This window comes from Leptodactylus fuscus, chromosome 7 (assembly GCF_031893055.1).
Source record: "Leptodactylus fuscus isolate aLepFus1 chromosome 7, aLepFus1.hap2, whole genome shotgun sequence".
Lineage (NCBI taxonomy): Eukaryota > Metazoa > Chordata > Amphibia > Anura > Leptodactylidae > Leptodactylus > Leptodactylus fuscus.
In genome coordinates this window covers 14,497,815-14,520,869 of record NC_134271.1, presented here as the reverse complement: position 1 = coordinate 14,520,869, position 23,055 = coordinate 14,497,815, and the positions used below count along the sequence as shown (strand labels likewise).

Sequence of the window (23,055 nt, the reverse complement as noted above, 5' to 3'; positions counted from 1 at the left end):
TCTGTCTGTCTGTCTATCTATCTATCTATCTATCTATCTATCTATCTATCTATCATCTATCTATCTATCTATCTATCTATCTATCTATCTATCTATCTATCTCCTATCTATCTAAGTGGAAAATTCCAGTAAAAAATGCAGATCTCTTAGGCCCAGTTCACATCTGCATATGGGTTTCCGTTCGGGGGGTCGCCAACCTAATCTGCATAAATAAGTGGTTACCTTAGGAACCTGCGAACCCCATAAATGTGGAGAGAAAACGGAATGACCCGAACGCAAATGTGAACCGGACCTTAGTTATCAAATATTTTCCTATATGTATCTATATGCATGAGATGAAATAAAATAAGATAAGACAAGATAAGATGAGATTAGACAAGACAAGATACATTTGATACATTATAGTTTATAGTGTTCTGGGCTGTTTCAGGAAACAGGGTTCCTGTATATCATGTTCAGCCAAGAAGAGGACAATATTTCATGGGTTAATCCATTGAATGGTCACATGGTATAGCAGCAGCTCAGTCCCATCCAAGTCCCACAACTCCTTTATCCTCAATTTATACCCATTTTTGTTACTCTTCCCAACACCAGAATCGATCCCTACGTCCATTCCATTGGCTCTAGATCATCTTCCACCTCAGTTCAGCAATTCCCTCCTCTACGTCGCGAACCAAACCATCAACAACGCCAAAAAATATGATAAAATAAAAAACCCCAAAATTAGGAACCAGCTGTCGTTCGCTTCTCGTTTTTCCGATTTTACAGTCAGCATCTGTTTGCTTAAACGCCCCTTTATATCCCTACTAAAAAAAAATAAAATATATAAGAGATTTTATTATCAATTTGCGCGGCGGTGCGCCGATCCCCGTGCCACATCCAGCCGGCGCCGTTCAGATCCCGTCGCCGTCAGCTTCCTATGCATGCCTCATTATTTCATATGATTGAACCAACTAAATTTAGACCGCTGATTAAAGTCAAAGCCGACTCGCACATCCAAACCGGGTTTACAATCGAAATGATGAATTTCACACATAAAACTTCACATAGTTCTCTGACACTAAACCCAAATTACATTTTTTTTTTTCTCGCTCGCATTTTAGGGCTGCAAAGTACGAAACAGTTTCCCGGGAAACGGCATCCGACTAATGTGCTTGAACGAGACACATTACTGCATGTTGGGTGTGATTAAGGCAGGAAGCTGCACCGGGTATAATGAGCGGCGCCGCGAACGCCGCGACTTCTAAAGTCTAATAAGCCAGTCAATCTGTAGGATGGCCGTCTGTTTAAAGGAGCTGTCCACTTTTGTGACCCGAAAATAAGTTTTTTCACGACTGTGATCCGTAATCATCAGCTGTGATCTTCATATCGACCTGTTCATCTTCCCTGCACTGCCTCCGCAGGAGAAATAAGGTATTACATGTAGTCCATAGGGGTGGTTTAGGACTACAATATGGATTGGGATCAGTGAATTCAGACACTCAACATCGCCATGGATCAGATAACTGCTATAGCATCATCCACATCATGGCTTGCTAGGTATAGCTCTGTACTTTTCCTAGTGGCTGTGTCTGGTATTGCAGTTCAATACATCTCAAGATAATAGGACCGAGCTGCAATACCATCAATAGTCACTGTTTGGTGCTGTGTCTAATAGTCAAAAAATGAGATGTGTTGTTTAATGGAGTGTCTTGGGCACGTTATGTATGATCCTTTGGTTCTTAATGGAGATAAGCCCCCACTCCTGATAACCGGCTATGATGTCCTTATTGTGGTCAGGTTATCTTCTCATACATGTAGTGTCCTCCTGATAACCAGCCATGATGTCCCTATTGTGGTCAGGTTATCTTCTCATACATGTAGTGTCCTCCTGATAACCAGCCATGATGTCCTTATTGTGGTCGGGTTCTCTTCTCATACATGTAGTGTCCTCCTGATAACCAGCCATGATGTCCTTATTGTGGTCGGGTTCTCTTCTCATACATGTAGTGTCCTCCTGATAACCAGCCATGATGTCCTTATTGTGGTCGGGTTATCTTCTCATACATGTAGTGTCCTCCTGATAACCAGCCATGATGTCCTTATTGTGGTCAGGTTATCTTCTCATACATGTAGTGTCCTCCTGATAACCAGCCATGATGTCCTTATTGTGGTCGGGTTATCTTCTCATACATGTAGTGTCCTCCTGATAACCAGCCATGATGTCCTTATTGTGGTCAGGTTATCTTCTCATACATGTAGTGTCCTCCTGATAACCAGCCATGATGTCCTTATTGTGGTCAGGTTATCTTCTCATACATGTAGTGTCCTCCTGATAACCAGCCATGATGTCCCTATTGTGGTCAGGTTATCTTCTCATACATGTAGTGTCCTCCTGATAACCAGCCATGATGTCCTTATTGTGGTCGGGTTCTCTTCTCATACATGTAGTGTCCTCCTGATAACCAGCCATGATGTCCTTATTGTGGTCGGGTTCTCTTCTCATACATGTAGTGTCCTCCTGATAACCAGCCATGATGTCCTTATTGTGGTCGGGTTATCTTCTCATACATGTAGTGTCCTCCTGATAACCAGCCATGATGTCCTTATTGTGGTCAGGTTATCTTCTCATACATGTAGTGTCCTCCTGATAACCAGCCATGATGTCCTTATTGTGGTCGGGTTATCTTCTCATACATGTAGTGTCCTCCTGATAACCAGCCATGATGTCCTTATTGTGGTCAGGTTATCTTCTCATACATGTAGTGTCCTCCTGATAACCAGCCATGATGTCCTTATTGTGGTCAGGTTATCTTCTCATACATGTAGTGTCCTCCTGATAACCAGCCATGATGTCCTTATTGTGGTCGGGATATCTTCTCATACATAAAACCTGTAATGTCTATCTACAAAGTAGCACTAGGGCAGTGATGGCGAACCTATGGCACGCGTGCCAGAGAGGGCACGCAGAGCCCTCCATGCTGGCACGCATGTGGTCGCCCGGATCGCTCACCAACAGGGAATCCGGTACAGGATTCCCCGTTGATGAGCGATCACTGCCTTCAGTTGTATGTGCAAATGCACATACAGCTGAAAGCTGTCAGGGTAGGCCGCGGATCGCGCGACCGCGGCCTACACTGGCTGCAGAATTTGACCTCTGCCCCGACGCGGGCGCGATGACGTCATCAGCGCCGCCAGTGACAAGAAGGTGGATGCCGGCGGCTCTTCAGGGGTGAGTATGAGAGTGGCTCACTGTGTATATGATGTTGGGGGGAGCGCTTATAATACTTGGTGGGGTGTATGATACTGGGGGGGGAGTGTATAATACTGGGGGGGCTTATAATACTGGGTGGGGTGTATAATACTGGGGGGGCTTATAATACTGGGGGGAGTGTATAATACTGGGGGGGCTTATAATACTGGGTGGGGTGTATAATACTGGGTGGGGTGTATAATACTGGGGGGAGTGTATAATACTGGGGGGAGTGTATAATACTGGGGGGAGTGTATAATACTGAGGGGGCTTATAATACTGGGTGGGGTGTATAACACTGGGGGGAGTGTATAATACTGGGGGGAGTGTATAATACTGGGGGGGCTTATAATACTGGGTGGGGTGTATAATACTGGGGGGGCTTATAATACTGGGGGAGTGTATAATACTGGGGGGAGTGTATAATACTGGGGGGAGTGTATAATACTGGGGGGAGTGTATAATACTGGGGGGGCTTATAATACTGGGGGGGCTTATAATACTGGGGTGGCTTATAATACTGCGGGGTGTACTAAAGAGCATATAATACTGGGGGGGGGGGCTATTTATAAGCACACAATACTGTGTGTGGATGCCACTGTGGAGCATATAATCCTGTGGGGGGGGGGGGACACCTACTGCGGAGCATATAACACTGGGGGGCTACTGTGGTACTGTGGAGAATATAATATTGTGTGGTGGGCCCACTGCAGAGCATATAATACTGTCTGGGGTCCCCTCACTATTTATATCACACAGTATCTGTTTTATAGCAGACGTGATATTAGTACAGGATGTAAGAATATTACACGGTAACTATAAAACAGATCCTGTGCGATGTAAATAGTGAAAATTAATTGTTCAAAGTACCAAATGCCGAGACCTTTACATTTCAGTACAACGTTGTTTGTATTATTGAAAGCTCTGTAAAGCCCCACATGACTGTAATTTTTGGTCAGTAACTGACCGCAATTGTGGATCCGCATAGTATTAAGTCTATATTGTCGTGTTGGCACTCCGCGAAAATTTTGTGGGTTTTGGGTTGCAGTTTGGGCACTCGGTCTCTAAAAGGTTCGCCATCACTGCACTAGGGTAAAAGCAGAGAAGCCTGTGTGCACTATGACTAGTGACCAGCAGGTGGCGCTGCAGAGGCTTTCTCTCTGCTATTTACTAATATCACATTTATGTGACAATTTGCACAACATTGTAACCACCTGTCGTAAATACATAATGGAGCATCTTAAGACGACATCTACGGATATAGCAGAGGTGAATTTATCTCAGGCAGTAATTGTACAGAACTTACTACGACTCCATATGGCAGATCCGCTCGCTGCACTGTCACATGGAGCCCTGTTATCTCTCTGCATGACTGCACCTAGATAAAGACCGTATCTAAATATAGTATCCGGGCATGCTGGGATCTGTGGTCCGCCAAAGCCTAGGAAATGTTTGGCCTGCAGCCGGTTTCTAGTGATCACAGGGTAATTATTAGGTGTACAGTATATGTGGAGGCGCGGAGTCTGGATTATTAACTCCATGGGGAGATTCTCTGGGATAAATCTGGTGCAGCGGACTGCTGAGATCTGCACAATGTGTACTTTGATCTATAGATACCCACAATGCACATTAGTGAAAAGATTCTATCAGAAGGAATTTATAACGACTCTTACATATTTCATACCGCCTGTACACAGGGACACGCGTGTACAATCATGGGGATGAGTGTTATGTGTAGTGGTTACAATGTGTCTGCCGGATAGCGGTCACTGACCCAGGTGTATAGACCGGCGGAGTGTTACTGACCAACACAAGACATTGTAATATACTATATTGTTATTAGGGTTGAGCCGATCTTGAGATTTCAGATTTCCGATCATTTTCCATTCGAAACCGATCCCAATTGATGGGATTTTTTTAATAATTGAAGATTAGATTTTAAAAACGATCCTATTCACTACACAGCATGGAGTCTAAAAATTGAACGCTTTAATTGTTAGACTCCACGCTGTGTAGTGATTAAAAAAATCCTCTGGCTACTTAGTCACCCCCTGCTGTCCACTTACCTGCACAGATCCGCTGCCGCTGGTCTGGTCCCCGCTGTTCTCGCTCCTCTTCTCGCCTCGCTGCCTCTGCCTTCCAGGTTAGTGTTACAGACCTAGGAAGAAGGCAGGGCTTGTGGCTCAGGAGAGTGTGGGCGGGTACAGGGCAGGGAGATGTGAGTGCATCACTACACAGCGTGGAGTCTAACAATTAAAGCGTTCAATTTTTAGACTCCATGCTGTGTAGTGATTAAAAAAATCCTCTGGCTACTTAGTCCCCCCCCTGCTGTCCACTTACCTGCACAGATCCACTGCCGCTGGTCCAGTTCCCACTGTTCTCGGTCCTTTTCTCGCCTCACTGCCTCCGCCTCCCAGGTTAGTGTTACAGACCTAGGAAGAAGGCGGGGTTTGTGGCTTATGAGAGTGTGGGCGGGGAGATGTGAGTGTATCCCCTCCCCCAGACCGGTCTTTATACGGTCTGTAATACTAACTTGGGAGGTGGGGGCAGCGAGGCGAGAAGAGGAGCGAGAACAGTGGGGACTGGAGCAGCAATCTGTGCAGGTAAGTGTTAGCTAAGCTAGTCTCCCATTAGAATGAATGGACGCAGCCTGCACAGGGAGTTAAGGCTGTGTGCCTGCTGCATCCATTCATTCCTATGGGACCTAGCTAACATTGTTAGCTTTTCCCACAATGCTTGGTCATTAGCAAAGCATTGTGGGAAATAACCTCCGACCTCGATCCTGCCTAAAAAGATCGGTATTGGAAATCCGATCCCGATCGCAAAATTTACTCGATCGCCGATCGGAATCCGATCTTGATCACTCAACCCTAATTGTAATACCATTTAACTCAGCAGTAAGGTTGTTCCCGCCGCCATCTTGAACCAAGCCCAGATCTTCAATGGATAATGTCTCGCTCCAATCCGTCTTGTCTCTTCAAGTCACCCCAGACAGACTGCATGATGACGAGATCAGGGCTATATCACCACTCCTTACTTCTCTGCTGCATTCTAAAGCGACACAACATTGTTACCGCTCTCCATTCTTAGATTTTACTTTGTAATTTCCGATTCCTATTGATGATGACAATTCGCCCGGCCCGGCGTGAGATTTATGCTTAGGATGCAGGGAACGTCGTCGATGAATACTTTTTTGTTATTAATAAGCCTCGGTGCCGGGAAATAATTGTGAATAAATCAGAGCCGGAGGCTCCTTTACATATTGTGGGCGTAGATGGGAAAAACAACCCTCTTAAAATATAACGCGGGGCCGCTGCCAGCCCATTACAGGAGGCGCCCTCGCTGACTGTCGCTACCTGCGAAATAAATATTTTGGATCTGGTATCCGAATCCGTGCGAGGGGCGCATGAATAAAAAATGGAGGTAAAAAAAAAAAATAATGAACTAAAAATAATAAATATTGGCGGCGGAATAGCCGTGTGTGGAAGGCGTATCGAATTTATGCATCGTGAATCTTCGCGAGGCGACGGATTGTGTCGTCGAGACGCAAAGGTTGTTTATTTTTAAGGCAGAGATGGCAAGAAAATGTAATAAATCAGCCAGGAATCCGAGATGAGGATTATTTTGGTTCTCGAAATGATGTAAGACAAAATTTAGAATTTTTTTTTTTTTACTTACGTTGTAAACCAGTTTTTAATTTTAAACATATTTTACAATTTTTTTATGATTTTTTTAAATTTATTTTTAATTTACCATATCAAGCAATAACAGTTTTTAATTTTAAACATATTTTACAAATTTTTTATGATTTTTTAAATTTATTTTTAATTTACCATATCAAACAATTACAATTCTGAAGGGTTTGAAGCTTCGCTTACATCACAGATAGGATTACAATAGAAGATAACACCTCTATAGATAACACCACTGAGACTTCATGACATCACTACTGACAATAGATGATGTCACAGCTTATCCCCTCCCCCTCCCTAGACCTCGATGAGTTGGCGCCAGTCTATTGTTGGCCATGACTGTGCTGTAAAGCGGATCACTAAATGCTGCGAACAGAAAAAGATGGCCGCCCCCATAATCAAGGGCAGAAAATAGAATTACAAAATCTGCAATCCGAGAATAAAAGGTTGAATTGGTGTCAAGATAAAGTTTGCTACATCTGTACATCAATGACCGACTTACTTTGCACAATTCATGGGGTTGTAGATTATCGCACTCCATGGTCTGGGCCTCCTATGGAAAATCATTGGAGTCACCCACTGGCAACAATGTCTATTGCGAGGCAACAGCTCATAATTACTGTACTTAGTTACATTTAAAACAGTCGTGTAAGAAAGATTCTGTCAGGTTTCTCGTCTTTGTCCGCCTTTGCCGTTATAGACTATATAAATAGTACAAGAAATTACCGGAAATATTACAGGGACTAAATCCACCCCCTGAAATCTCCGGCCTGAATGCAAAATCTCCAGCCTACCGTATACTGGTATTTTGCACCCCTACAGGTATAGCTCTAAGCTCCTCCCACATTGCACTTACCACATCCAAAGCCTCATTTCAGTACCTGGCATCTTGTGCTGTAATAGACCCTGACATGATATCCTTCACAAGACAAGTCATAGTCCTCACTATGAACGCCACAAACATTAGCATTATACTCAGGCGGTCTTTTCAGATAATGATCAGAGGCCCAGGAGAGGTGAGGGAACATAAAAAACACTGTTACTCACCACTGCTGGCCTCGGCAGGCTTTCAGGCCTACTTGTTGACATCACATGAGCTCGGGCCTGCGTCCTTATCCACCATGACGCAAGCCCGGGCTGAAGTGATGTCTCTTACATCATTGAAGATGGCCAACATCATTGGGAAGTGCGCTGGAGCCCAGGAGAGGTAAGTAACAGTGTTTTTTATGTTTTATCCTCCGATGGGTCTCTGATTATTATGCTCTGGGGTCTGAAAAGACATCAGAGTATAATAATTGTACATGGGTGGTTCACTATGAGGCATAATACTGTGTGCAGGGCCCACTATGAGGCATAATACTGTGTGCAGGGGCCACTATGAGGCATAATAATGTGTGCAGGGGCCACTATGGGACATAATACTGTGTGCAGGGGCCACTATGGGGCATAATACTGTGTGCAGGGACCACTATGGGGGATAATACTGTGTGTAGGGGCCACTATGAGGCATAATACTGTGTGCAGGGGCCACTATTTGGTATAATACTGTGTGCAGGGGCCACTATGGGACATAATACTGTGTGCAGGGGCCACTATGGGACATAATACTGTGTGCAGGGACCACTATGGGGGATAATACTGTGTGTAGGGGCCACTATGGGGGATAATACTGTGTGTAGGGGCCACTATGAGGCATAATACTGTGTGCAGGGGCCACTATTTGGTATAATACTGTGTGCAGGGGCCACTATGGGACATAATACTGTGTGCAGGGGCCACTATGGGGCATAATACTGTGTGCAGGGACCACTATGGGGGATAATACTGTGTGTAGGGGCCACTATGAGGCATAATACTGTGTGCAGGGGCCACTATTTGGTATAATACTGTGTGCAGGGGCCACTATGGGGCATAATACTGTGTGCAGGGGCCACTATGGGGGATAATACTGTGTGTAGGGGCCACTATGAGGCATAATACTGTGTGCAGGGGCCACTATGGGGTATAATACTGTGTGCAGGGGCCACTATGAGGCATAATACTGTGTGCAGGGGCCACTATGAGGCATAATACTGTGTGCAGGGGCCACTATGGGGGATAATACTGTGTGTAGGGGCCACTATGAGGCATAATACTGTGTGCAGGGGCCACTATGAGGCATAATACTGTGTGCAGGGGCCACTATGGGGCATAATACTGTGTGCAGGGGCCACTATGAGGCATAATAATGTGTGCAGGGGCCACTATGAGGCATAATACTGTGTGCAGGGGCCACTATGGGGCATAATACTGTGTGCAGGGGCCACTATGAGGCATAATACTGTGTGCAGGGGCCACTATGGGGGATAATACTGTGTGTAGGGGCCACTATGAGGCATAATACTGTGTGCAGGGGCCACTATGGGGTATAATACTGTGTGCAGGGGCCACTATGGGGGATAATACTGTGTGCAGGGGCCACTATGGGGGATAATACTGTGTGCAGGGGCCACTATGGGACATAATACTGTGTGCAGGGGCCACTATGGGGTATAATACTGTGTGCAGGGGCCACTATGGGGGATAATACTGTGTGCAGGGGCCACTATGGGGGATAATACTGTGTGTAGGGGCCACTATGGGGCATAATACTGTGTGTAGGGGCCACAATGGGGCATAATAATGTGTGCAGGGGCCACTATGAGGCATAATACTGTGTACAGGGGTCACTATGGGGCATAATACTGTGTACAGGGGCCACTATGGGGCATAATACTGTGTGTAGGGGCCACAATGGGGCAAACTACTGCGTGCAGGAATGCAGGGGGGAGGTTTGGTTGGGACTTCAGGAGGGGGGGATGTCAAAAATTCGGCACCGCCCCCCACCATTCCTAGTTACGCCACTGACTGGAAGGTGTCAGGAGTCGGATGTGCTACATTACACTTCCACAAATTTCACTACGACTCCAATATATTGTTCCTATATTCTAAGAAAAAGCCTTGACAAGCTGCAGTGCACATTTCAACCACTGGGTGGCCAGTCATAGACACATATAGCATAGCATCTCCTGACAGCACATCAAAAAATCTTTTTTTTTTTTTTTTTTTTACCCCAAAGCTGGTCATCTTGTTCCAGCTATTTCAGAGCCAAGATAAAAGTAAAGAAGGACACATTGTACCAGCTCGCTATGTGATGATCCAGCGGGTGTGCAAATACTTACAGGCGATGTGTGCTGGGTAAAAAATATGCAAATTTATTTACTCCAGAAGGAAGATGTGGTCGAATTATCAATGTCCGAGTTAATAAAGAGCTATAAATCATAACCAGGGATATCAGCTACATGTGGACCAAGCACAGCGCCATACATTGTATAGTGGCCGTGCTTGGTATTGCAGCCCAGTTTCAGTCACTTGAATGGGGCTGAGATGTCGTAAGGTCATGTGACTGATACACGTGATATCGTAGGTCATTATTCTTACAAGCACCCCAATAATAGATTGTATATTGAGTGACAAGGAAGCTTCCTATAGTCCTTTATCATGCTCCGCCCCCGCAGAGCAACACACACATAATAACAAATTGTATCAGTTGTTCCTGGAGTGTTCCTTTAAGATACATATGTAAGGTAGTATAAATGTACATTAAGATAAGCTCTAAGAACAAAGTATTATTGCAGGCGGCAAGTATTCGGGTACAGCGAGGAGTGAGCGTTGTGCGGAGCCTTGTGTTTCTTCATTGTGCCGAGCTCATTATTACCTGGATGGAACGTTCAGCCTATAATCTTGAATTGAAAGCGTATTTCTGGAGAATGATTATGGCGTGTGCTCTAATAACATCATAAGGCGGTGGGATGGAGGAGACGCCCGCTCTTACAGCCTGTTACAGGATCATGGTGTGTTCGGCTTCGTATTATGTTACTTTTTCTATGAGGCTTTCATTAAGTGGTTTATACATATTATTACAAGGTTTTTTCCATTTTCTATGTAGGCGGGGAGAGGAAGTTTGACCTCTGCTGAACCTTTGCTTGTATACTAGGGAAGGCATTCAGAAGTGTATCCGTTGCACCATTGCAAGGTTCTGCTTCTCATGCACCAGTGTACAGGTGTGAGGGACAACTCTGGAATCACTAGTGGTCACAATGATTAAGCCAGAACCCACGGTGGACGGTCCCCTTCCCCACACTAAATATTTCGGATCTACTTTCTCATCCCCTTTGATAGCTAGCATTCTAGCTAGGGTTGAGTGATCGTGTTCGGAAAAGATCGGATTCCGATCGGCGATTGAGAAAATTTCACGATTGCCATCGGAATTCCAAACACAATCTTTTTAGGTGGGATCGAGATCGGTGATTTTTTTCCCACAATGCTTTGCTACTGGCCAAGCATTGTGGGAAAAGCTAAGAATGTTAGCCTTCACACTGAGTATACGCTCCACTCATTCTGAGCCAAGCACAGAATGGAATTTGTTCCATAGGAATGAATGGAAGCAGCCGACACACAGCCTTAACCCCCTGCGCGCCGGCTGCATCTCCCTAATGGGAGACTAGCTAACATCTCTAGTAGCTACTTACCTGCAGAGATGGCTGGTCCGGTTCCCGGTGCTCTCGTTCTTCTTTGCCTCGCTGTCCCCGCCTCCCAGGTTAGTGTTTAAAGAGCTAGGAAGAAGGCGGGGCTTGTGGCTTAGGAGAGTGTGGGCGGGTACAGGGCGGGGAGACGTGACGTCTCTCCTCCCAGTACCCGCCCACACTCTCCTAACCCGCCCACACTCTCCTAACCTGGGAGGCAGAGGGCAGCGAGGCGAAGAAGAACGAGAACACCGGGCACCGGACCAGCCATCTCTGCAGGTAAGTGGACACCAGGGGGGACTAAGTAGCCAGAGGATTTAAAAAAAAATCCACTGGCTACTTAGTGAATAAAAAAAAATCATTACACAGCGTGAATTCTAACAATTAAAGCGTTCAATTGTTAGATTCCTTCCTGTATAGTGAAAAGGATTGTTTATAAAATCCAATCTCCGATTAGTAAAAAAATCCCATTGACTTGCATTGGGATCGGAATTGGGATCGAGTTCGGGTTCGAATGAAAAATGTTCAGAAATCGGATTTCAAAATCGATCCTGAAAAGTCAAGATCAGCTCAACCCTAATTCTAGCAAATCATAAATGTATCCCCTCCTGCCCTCTGGTGGATTAGAGTGAGAAGATTTATGATGCACAGCCTTCCACTGTCAGAAAGGAAATAGCAAAAATAGCAGCTGGACAAATACTGCACTGGAATATTATATTTCTTAGTCTTCATGCGTAGCCGGACTTACCTGTGACTTAGGAGCATTTATAGTCTGTATCCAGATAAGCTGTCAGTAACATATGATCAATGGGGGAGCCTGAGGCATAAATGTGGGCACCGATAAGGGTGTAAAATTTGTGTGCACAGATGTGAACAAGTTCCATGGTGGTCTGGGCTTAGAAAAGTTGGTGTAAAGAAGGCAAGGGCAATGTAAATACTATAAAAATGTATCGATGAGACATTGAGAACGGCTGAGTTGTTTTATTACATAGAAGTCTATGGAGTGGATAGGAGGAGGCTGCTATCTGTATCTGCCAAGCACCTACATTGTGAGTCAGGGAACTATTTTGACACTGATGTATTTCAGGATAAGACCCTACCACTGCATAGAATGAGGCAAGAAGTCAATGAACATTCTCCTTGTCCCCTCTTCTCTCTCCATAGACTTCTGTGTGGGAGGTTAAAGTCTGCCTGGGTGCTGTAGAAATAAGATCTTTAGTTAAGATCAGCCCAATATTTGAGTTCTTTAATAAGATCTATTACAATGTTTCTTCTCTCGACCTGTACTATTCATTTATGGAGAGTTGATTAATAATTGGGGGTTCACTTTAATCAGCATTGTGGCCCCTTTATTCTCAGTATCAATAAGAGTCTCAGCCCCCAAAGTTTACAGCGCCGGCTTCTTTTAGAGAAATGCAAAGCAACACGTTTATGTCCCAAATTGCCTTTTTTTGAGTAAATTTATTGGTATTTTAGGAAATACTCTGCGTTTTTGGTTTACTGAAAGGAGCAAATACTTTCTGTGTTTATCAGTATGGCTTCAGAATTGGGCTTGGTGGAGCGGGGCCATCTATCAGTCTGTCACATCCTCCTCATCTGTCAGAGAAATGAAGAGGAATGATTACATAGAGTATAAAGAACAAGACGTCCGTCCAAAATCCTTGTCTCCATTAGGAAGACACATTCCCGTTGGCAATATTTGACTCGATCACAGAAGTTCTGTAGGAAGACGCGGCCCCTGTATGTGATGCCCAATAAAGGCAAACTGTTTACTTTGAATCCTTGGCGAGTAGGGTGACTCTGAGGTGGGACAATGGGCAATATTGTATGAAATGTGGAGGCAGCCCTTGCTGCTGCCACGAAGGCTCCGGAGAGAGGGGGCTTAATTTGTGTTGGGTTCGCCCCAAGTGGGGACCACATAACTGGGAAACAAGTGAGTTGTGTTGGGCTCAACCTAAGGGGAGACTACATAACTGGGAATCAAGTGAGTCATGTTGGGCTCGCCCCAGGTGGGGACCAAATAAGTGGGAAACAAGTTAGTCATGTTGGGCTCACCCTAAGTGAGGACCACATAACTTCGAAACAAGTGAGTCGTGTTGGGCTTGCCCTAAGTGGGGACCACATAACTGGGAAACAAGTGAGTTGTGTTGGGCTCACCCCAAGTGGGGACCACATAACTGGGAAACAAGTGAGTGGTGTTGGGCTCACCCCAGGTGGGGACCACATAACTGGGAAACAAGTGAGTTGTGTTGGACTCGCCCTAAGTGGGGACCACATAACTGGGAAACAAGTGTGTCGTGTTGGGCTCACCCCAGGTAGGGACCACATAACTGGGAAACAAGTGAATCGTGTTGGGCTCGCCCTAAGTGGGGACCACATAACTGGGAAACAAGTGAGTCGTGTTGGGCTTGCCCCAGGTGGCGACCACATAACCAGGAAACAAGTGAGTCTTGTTGGGCTTGCCCCAGGTGGGGACCACATAACTGGGAAAAAAGTGAGTCGTGTTAGACTTGCCCCAAGTGGGACCACATAACTGGGAAACAAGTGAAATGTGTTGGGCTCACCCCAGGTAGGGACCACATAACTGGGAAACAAGTGAGTCGTGTTGGGCTTGCCCCAAGTGGGGACCACATAACTGGAAAACAAGTGAGTTGTGTTGGGCTCGCCCTAAGTGGGGTCCACATAACTGGGAAACAAGTGAGTTGTGTTGGACTTGCCCCAGGTGGCGACCACATAACTGGGAAAAAAGTGAGTCGTGTTAGACTTGCCCCAAGTGGGACCACATAACTGGGAAACAAGTGTGTCGTGTTGAGCTCGCCCCATGTGGAGACCACATAACTGGGAAACAAGTGAGTCATGTTGGGCTCGCTCCAGGTGGGGACCACATAACTGGGAAACAAGTAAGAGCAACAAGACCTCCACTCATGGTTCTCAGCACCATAGTGGTGTTATATAGTAACTGAAAGGGCTCCCCTGACTTGCGTTTGTCACTGGCACTGGGGTCTTGTTTTGGCCAATGGTTTGTACATTTTTCACCTTTTCCCACCATTTTTACCATTCCAAAGCATCTTAAATGCAAAACGAAGCAATTTTGTAAATAGTCTTCATTAAAAATCTCCTCCCGTTTTGTATCTACAGCTTCTATGCAGATCTATATGCCACCCTGGTAACAGACTGCAAACAACCCTGTGTAGTCTGAGCTAATCCCTTGTATCTCTCTTCTCTTTTGCTCTCTATAGGTTAGCAAGAAAAGGGGGAAGAAAAAAGTGGATTACCATACGACTGCGGGACAGCCTACACAGAGATTGTATCGTAGCCTGGAGACACATAGATCTGCATAGGAGCTGGAGACACAAAACGGTAAGGATTTTTTTGGAAAACTGTGTCCTTTATGTATCACAGACACATAGGGACTATATAAATTCATTGCAAAAGTTCACACACCCTTTGTCTTCCTAGCTGGTTGTCATATTTAGGTTAGTCAGTCTAGGCTGCAATACATCATACGGCCTGTGGATAAGGGTGGCACTGTTTCTGGAAGGAAGCCTTGTAGTGCACCAGAATGACAGATTGGTCTTCACCCAGCTTTCCCAGAAACAGATAGAGCAACAAAATTGCTGAATTTTCAACATTTTAGATGGGAAGAGAAGAAACCGGAGCCATTATCCTGGAAGGACTGTCAGGTTGTTTGTGCGGCTCCGTCATCTGGTCCACGACCGCAGGGTTTACAGCACTTTAATTAGTGAGCGAATCCCTCCAGAATACAATAACGAATATATAGAGAACGAATGTTAATTAGCCTGCACTGCTGTGCCCTGGGGCGCCCCGGGCCATGTGTAGGATACAACCACCTCATAAGGCTGCAGCTTCTATTATAGTCTAGCTACATGGCCTGATTTTTTTGAGTCACGCCCCTGCTTAAGAAGTCCCCATATCTGCAATACTACCTGTGACTGGTGCAATGGTACAGGTATTTGACATCTAAGAGGATTGGGGGGAGGGGGGGTTATTATACTGTGTGTAAAGGATGCATAATAGTGTTTGGGTGTGAGTAAACGGGGCCCAAATTAAAGGCATGCTACATGGCCCGGTCTTTCCAAGTTACGCCCCTGCTTAAGATGTCCCCATGTCTGCAATACTACCTGTGACTGGTGCAATGGTACAGGTATTTGACATCTAAGAGGATGAGGGGTTGTTATACTGTGTGCAAAGGAGGCACAATAGTGTTTGGGTGTGAGTAAACGGGGTAGAAATTAAATGCACGCTACATGGCCTGGTCTTTCCGAGTCACGCCCCTGCTTAAGATGTCCCCATATCTTCAATACTACCTGTGATTGGTGCAATGGTACAGTTATTCAACATCTAAGAGGATGGGGGCGTTGTTATACTGTGTGCAAAGGAGGCACAATAGTGTTTGGGTGTGAGTAAACAGGGCCCAAATTAAAGGCATGCTACATGGCCCGATTTTTCTGAGTCACGCCCCTGCTTAAGAAGTCCCCATATCTTCAATACTACCTGTGATTGGTGCAATGGTACAGTTATTCAACATCTAAGAGGATGGGGGCGTTGTTATACTGTGTGCAAAGGAGGCACAATAGTGTTTGGGTGTGAGTAAACAGGGCCCAAATTAAACGCATGCTACATGGCCTGGTCTTTCCGAGTCACGCCCCTGCTTAAGAAGTCCCCATATTTTCAATATTACCTGTGACTGGTGCAATGTTCATCCCCGGTTATTAGACATCTAGGCTTTCCTTTCACGAAAGGGATATCAAGACTCCGGTAACAGGATGCTACAGGCGGCCGTTTGTTTCTGTGCGGTGGACTGCGCTGTTTATAGAAGGAGCGTAAGAGGCTTAAAAGATTGTTAAGTACATTTAAAAAAAGACCCATTACAGGCATTAGACTGGGCCGTATCTGTAAGTGAAAGGCTCAGCAGACAAAATACACCTAATTCAGGCTGTATAATCTGCCGGCGTACGTGGTAAGGTCGGGGCCCCGCAGACATATGTGTGCGAATTATTGCATGGTTGCAGATTGCAGTGCAATATTAAGCAACAGATATCCCGGTGAGTGATGGACGGACTAAGCGAGACTTGTCCCCTGATAATTCACGAGGGTTGTCTGCAAGTTTTGGTTCAGACTAGAGTATAATAAGAAGATAACCAGGGGAGGTGCAGAAAAATCTGTGTCCAGTCTTCTCTCCATTCTGGCCTCTTCTGGCTTCCTGGGTGATGTCATTATTGAGGCCTGTGATTGGTCCGGGCACCAGTGACATCAGCCAGTAGGGAGAAAAGGCCAGTCACCATGACAGAACCCTATAGAGAGGAGGTGAGTATCAGTGTTTGTTTGTTTTTTTCTCCATCCTAGATTATGGCTGTTGAACCCTCAAAATTTGGGGTTCAACTTTTTGGAAATTTTGGAAGAAACCTGGCTCGTCTAGTCCCGATATATACAGACCCTTATATCACCCTAATATTGCAATTTATGTGCAAATGGGGGGGCCACACGGTGGCTCAGTGGTTAGCACTGCACCCTTGCAGCACTGGGGTCCCAGTGTTCAAATCCCACCAAGGGCATAAAACCCATCTGCAAGGAGCTTGTATGTTCTCCCCGTGTTTGCATGGATTTCCATCCCATATTCCAAAGACATACTGATAGGGAAAAATGTACATTGTGAGCTCTACAAAACGATTTATGTGCAAATGTTTATCCCTAGGCCAGTATTTTCCAATCTTTGCAGTCTTAGGGCAACCCCGGAAAAAAACACTTGGGATAACCAGACCAAATAATTTTCACCAAAAGACAAAAACATCTTAAGGATGCCGATATGTTACCTGGGCATCTCTCCAATCAAAGTATTGTGGCCCCCTGGCGAGTTTCCAAGTCGCCCCTGTTGGGAATCTGTTATAATGTGATATTAGACAATATTGCAGCATCAATTTTTTGTATTGTTACACCCTAAAATATAGAAATTTGCACGTTAGGTTCCATTCTGTATTGTATATCTCATGACGTATCAGGGAACAACAGTCCCTCTAATTAGCCAAAGGGGAGGCAACTACAATGAATGTCTCTCTGGAGGAGCCGGCATGTCCTTGCATTATATGGACAGCCCATTGATTGCAACCGTGCAGGATCGAAACGGTAAGGCGTGGCAACGGCCGCGCGGCAGGACAGACCACCGCTGTCTTCATTCACATTGTTAATCACTTATTGATTATTCCTTGTTCCCTGGCAATGGCCGCTCGGTTGGCAAATTTACTTGTAAAACTGTGCGCCTTTAAGACAAGGAATAATCAATAAGTGATTAACAAGCCAAATAATCAGCCGACGTCTGACCTCTGGGCTACGTCTTCTGGGGCTTCTTCAGATTGTTTATACCAAGTGCAGGTTTATGTCCCTGGTTTTAAAAAGACCCAAATAAAAACCTCAAAGATCCAGTCAATTCGTAAAACATTTTAGAAGCTGAGCTTATACATCAAGGTCAATAGAAGGGTATTATTATTATTATTATTATTATTATTATTATTATTATTATTATTATTATTATTCCACATTGACACATATTACAGCCATTCCTTACAGACCCTGCCTACCTTATAACATGGCCGTGTTCCCACATGTAATGCCTGTTTGTCTGTATCACACTGTCCACCTGTATTCCCTCTTGTATAACACTGCCCACCCATATTCCTTCCTCAATAACACTGCCCGCCCATATCCTCTCCTGTATAACACTGCCCACCCATATCCCCTCCTATATAACACTGCCCACCCATATCCCCTCCTGTATAACACTGTCCACCCATATCCTCTCCTGTATAACACTGTGCACCCGTATTCCCTCCTATATAACACTGCCCACCCGTATTCCTTCCTCAATAACACTGCCCTCCCGTATCCCCTCCTATATAGCACTGCCCACCCGTATCCCCTCCTATATAGCACTACCCACCCATATTCCCTCTTGTATAGCACTGTCCACCCGTATCCCCTCCTATATAACACTGCCCACCTGTATTCCCTCCTATATAACACTGTCCTCCCGTATCCCCTCCTATATAACACTGTCCTCCCGTATCCCCTCCTATATAACACTGCCCACCCGTATCCCCTCCTATATAACACTGCCCTCCCGTATCCCCTCCTATATAACACTGTCAGCCCGTATCCCCTCCTATATAACACTGTCCTCCAGTATCCCCTCCTATATAACACTGCCCACCCGTATCCCCTCCTGTACAACACTGCCCACCCGTATCCCCTCCTATATAACACTGTCCTCCCGTATCTCCTCCTATATAACACTGCCCACCCGTATCCCCTCCTATATAACACTGTCCTCCCGTATCCCCTCCTATATAACACTGTCCTCCCGTATCCCCTCCTATATAACACTGTCCTCCCGTATTCCCTCCTATATAGCACTGCCCACCCGTATCCCCTCCTATATAGCACTGCCCACCCATATTCCCTCTTGTATAGCACTGTCCACCTGTATCCCCTCCTATATAACACTGCCCACCCGTATTCCCTCCTATATAACACTGCCCTCCCGTATTCCCTCTTGTATAACACTGCCCACCTGTATTCCTTCCTCTATAACACTGTCCACCTGTATCCCCTCCTATATAACACTGCCCACCCGTATTCCCTCCTATATAACACTGCCCACCCGTATTCCCTCCTGTACAACACTGCCCTCCCGTATCCCCTCCTATATAACACTGTCCTCCCGTATCCCCTCCTATATAACACTGTCCTCCCGTATCCCCTCCTATATAACACTGCCCACCCGTATCCCCTCCTATATAACACTGCCCACCCGTATCCCCTCCTATATAACACTGCCCGCCCATATCCCCTCCTGTATAACACTGCCCACCCGTATCCCCTCCTATATAACACTGCCCACCCATATCCCCTCCTGTATAACACTGTGCACCCGTATCCCCTCCTATATAGCACTGCCCACCCGTATCCCCTCCTATATAGCACTGCCCACCCATATTCCCTCTTGTATAGCACTGTCCACCCGTATCCCCTCCTATATAACACTGCCCACCCGTATTCCCTCCTATATAACACTGCCCACCCGTATTCCCTCCTATATAACACTGTCCTCCCGTATCCCCTCCTATATAACACTGTCCTCCCGTATCCCCTCCTATATAACACTGCCCACCCGTATTCCCTCCTATATAACACTGCCCACCCGTATTCCCTCCTATATAACACTGCCCTCCCGTATCCCCTCCTATATAACACTGTCCTCCCGTATCTCCTCCTATATAACACTGCCCACCCGTATTCCCTCCTGTACAACACTGCCCTCCCGTATCCCCTCCTATATAACACTGTCAGCCCGTATCCCCTCCTATATAACACTGCCCTCCCGTATTCCCTCCTATATAACACTGTCCTCCCGTATCCCCTCCTATATAACACTGTCCTCCAGTATCCCCTCCTATATAACACTGTCAGCCCGTATCCCCTCCTATATAACACTGCCCTCCCGTATTCCCTCCTATATAACACTGTCCTCCCGTATCCCCTCCTATATAACACTGTCCTCCCGTATCCCCTCCTATATAACACTGCCCACCCGTATCCCCTCCTATATAACACTGTCCTCCTGTATTCCCTCATATATAGCACTGCCCACCCGTATCCCCTCCTATATAGCACTGCCCACCCATATTCCCTCTTGTATAGCACTGTCCACCCGTATCCCCTCCTATATAACACTGCCCACCCGTATTCCCTCCTATATAACACTGCCCACCCGTATTCCCTCTTGTATAACACTGCCCACCTGTATTCCTTCCTCTATAACACTGCCCACCCGTATTCCCTCCTATATAACACTGCCCACCCGTATTCCCTCCTATATAACACTGCCCACCCGTATTCCCTCCTGTACAACACTGCCCTCCCGTATCCCCTCCTATATAACACTGTCAGCCCGTATCCCCTCCTATATAACACTGCCCTCCCGTATCCCCTCCTATATAACACTGTCCTCCCGTATCCCCTCCTATATAACACTGTCCTCCCGTATCCCCTCCTATATAACACTGCCCTCCCGTATTCCCTCCTATATAACACTGTCCTCCCGTATCCCCTCCTATATAGCACTGCCCACCCGTATCCCCTCCTATATAACACTGTCCTCCCGTATCTCCTCCTATATAACACTGTCCTCCCGTATCTCCTCCTATATAACACTGCCCACCCGTATCCCCTCCTGTACAACACTGCCCACCCGTATCCCCTCCTATATAACACTGTCCTCCCGTATCTCCTCCTATATAACACTGTCCTCCCGTATCCCCTCCTATATAACACTGTCCTCCCGTATCTCCTCCTATATAACACTGTCCTCCCGTATCCCCTCCTATATAACACTGCCCTCCCGTATTCCCTCCTATATAACACTGCCCACCCGTATCCCTTCCTATATAACACTGCCCTCCCGTATTCCCTCCTATATAACACTGTCCTCCCGTATCCCCTCCTATATAGCACTGCCCACCCGTATCCCCTCCTATATAACACTGTCCTCCCGTATCTCCTCCTATATAACACTGTCCTCCCGTATCTCCTCCTATATAACACTGCCCACCCGTATCCCCTCCTGTACAACACTGCCCACCCGTATCCCCTCCTATATAACACTGTCCTCCCGTATCTCCTCCTATATAACACTGTCCTCCCGTATCCCCTCCTATATAACACTGTCCTCCCGTATCTCCTCCTATATAACACTGTCCTCCCGTATCCCCTCCTATATAACACTGCCCTCCCGTATTCCCTCCTATATAACACTGCCCTCCCGTATTCCTTCCTGTATAACACTGCCCATTGTATTCCTGTTAATTGCATTCAGATGGAGGGACATAAGTGCATCTTATTTTGGAGACCAGAGGCTCCATCTGTTTTGAAGAATTCATTGTCCCCGTCGTGTTAACCTCTTTGCTTCGTTCCTTCTCAGATGGACAATTGGAATCTGTCATTTTCATTTTGCCTGTCGCTCAGTAACACAAAAATATTCGGAAAATTAAGAAAACCTGTTACCAATTCTGAGTATTCCACAATGGTTAGGACTCGTACTGTACACAGATATAATACAGCACTGGAGAGGAGCAGAATGGCTGGGGTGGAACCAGATATGTCCTCAATTGTCCAAAGTTCCGAGCTTGACTCGCAACGTTTGGAGTTCACTAACAACAAATCACTATTAGGGTGCATTCACACGGAGGAAAATGGCGCAGAATTTGATGTGGAATCTGCATCAGTTTCAGCGCTGAAAAAAAAGCCTCCAATTGACTTCAATAGGTTCCTTAAAAGGAACGCTTAGATACTCAATTTGCCTCTCCTTGGTCTTCGGATCGCCTGTGGGATGTCACAGGATGTCGGGGGACTGTTGAGGCCAAGCTAGTTGTCTTCTTCTTCTCTTTCCTCGTTCCCTTTAACGAGTCAGTCCCCTAAGAGTAGACTCAACCAGAAGGAAGACAGCTGCCTCTCTACTGCCCCCTATTGAAGATCTTCCAACATGAAAAGATACCCATCTGCCCACAGATGTTTTTGGGGTATTACCACAATGTCAGTCTATAGCAGGGAATTGGTTGACTAGGTAAGAGGCCCATGACATAGGTGTAAGAGGTACTGTTTTTGTTTTTGTAGACCATTAGGTTGGTGTCTAGACTTTCCAGGGATGCCAAAAATGGTGTGTCATGAGGTCAATTCCTCCTACGCCAAGATTTCTAATGCTCCTGAAGTATTCCCCAATTTTCACCAATTCCAACTCTTTGCACTCTTCTATAGTCTCCGTTCCACTGATTCCAGCGCAGTTGGATTTTTTTCTCTAGCCCCCACCATTCCCGAGCAATCGTTTCTGTTAGCTACAGCATCCAATTGGCTCATCAGGCTCTCTACTACAAAGTGGGCGTGTTCCAGACTCTCTGCTGAGGACCACCCACCTGGCAGTAGAGAGTTTAACTAGCCTATTGGAGCTGAAAATAACAACATCGATTGCTCAGGAATGGTGGGGGCTAGAGCAAAAATTCCAACTGTGCCGGAATCAGTGCAATATCACCTATTGATGGGTGCAAAGAGTTGGAGTTGGTGGAGGTGGTGGAAGGTGCCCTTTAAATCGTCATTGTTTCACGTGTTAACCCTATACTGATATCCTCCGGTTATTTGCAAAAGTAAGAGAACTAAAGTAAATCCGTATTATCTCTTCCGCATTAAAACTGCACAACACATAAGCGGAGCGATCTCCTGGCTCAAGTCTGTGCACGGATGGAAAATGAAGAAGCACATCAAAGGTTGATGGTAGCCGGGCTGAACACAACAATGACTCTTTGAAACAATTCTCGGTTGTTTGAAGTCTAGTCAAAATGTATTAGGATCAAACCTGTGGAATAATGGAGCGCTATGATCTTCCGCGGCTCGCCTTGTAATCTCCCGCTAAAGGTGAATTCCAACTTTTATCAAGTGCAAATGCTCCGCGCATCTGTGATGATACAATGGCCGCGCCGCAACGCGTCCACCGCGTAATAACGGGAAATTGTCTTTGTAATTT

At 46.0% G+C, this 23,055-nt stretch overlaps 1 protein-coding gene across 4 annotated transcripts in view; it reads left to right on the top strand.

The window, feature by feature from the left end:
- The window catches only part of LRRC4C (leucine rich repeat containing 4C), a 587,320-nt gene that overhangs the window by 523,631 nt on the left and 40,634 nt on the right, over positions 1–23,055 (top strand). For all 4 annotated transcript variants that reach the window (XM_075281197.1, XM_075281195.1, XM_075281196.1 and 1 more), the window contains one exon: positions 14,708–14,828. The gene's annotated coding sequence lies outside the window, so the exon portion shown is untranslated. The remainder of the gene's footprint in view (positions 1–14,707; positions 14,829–23,055) is intronic.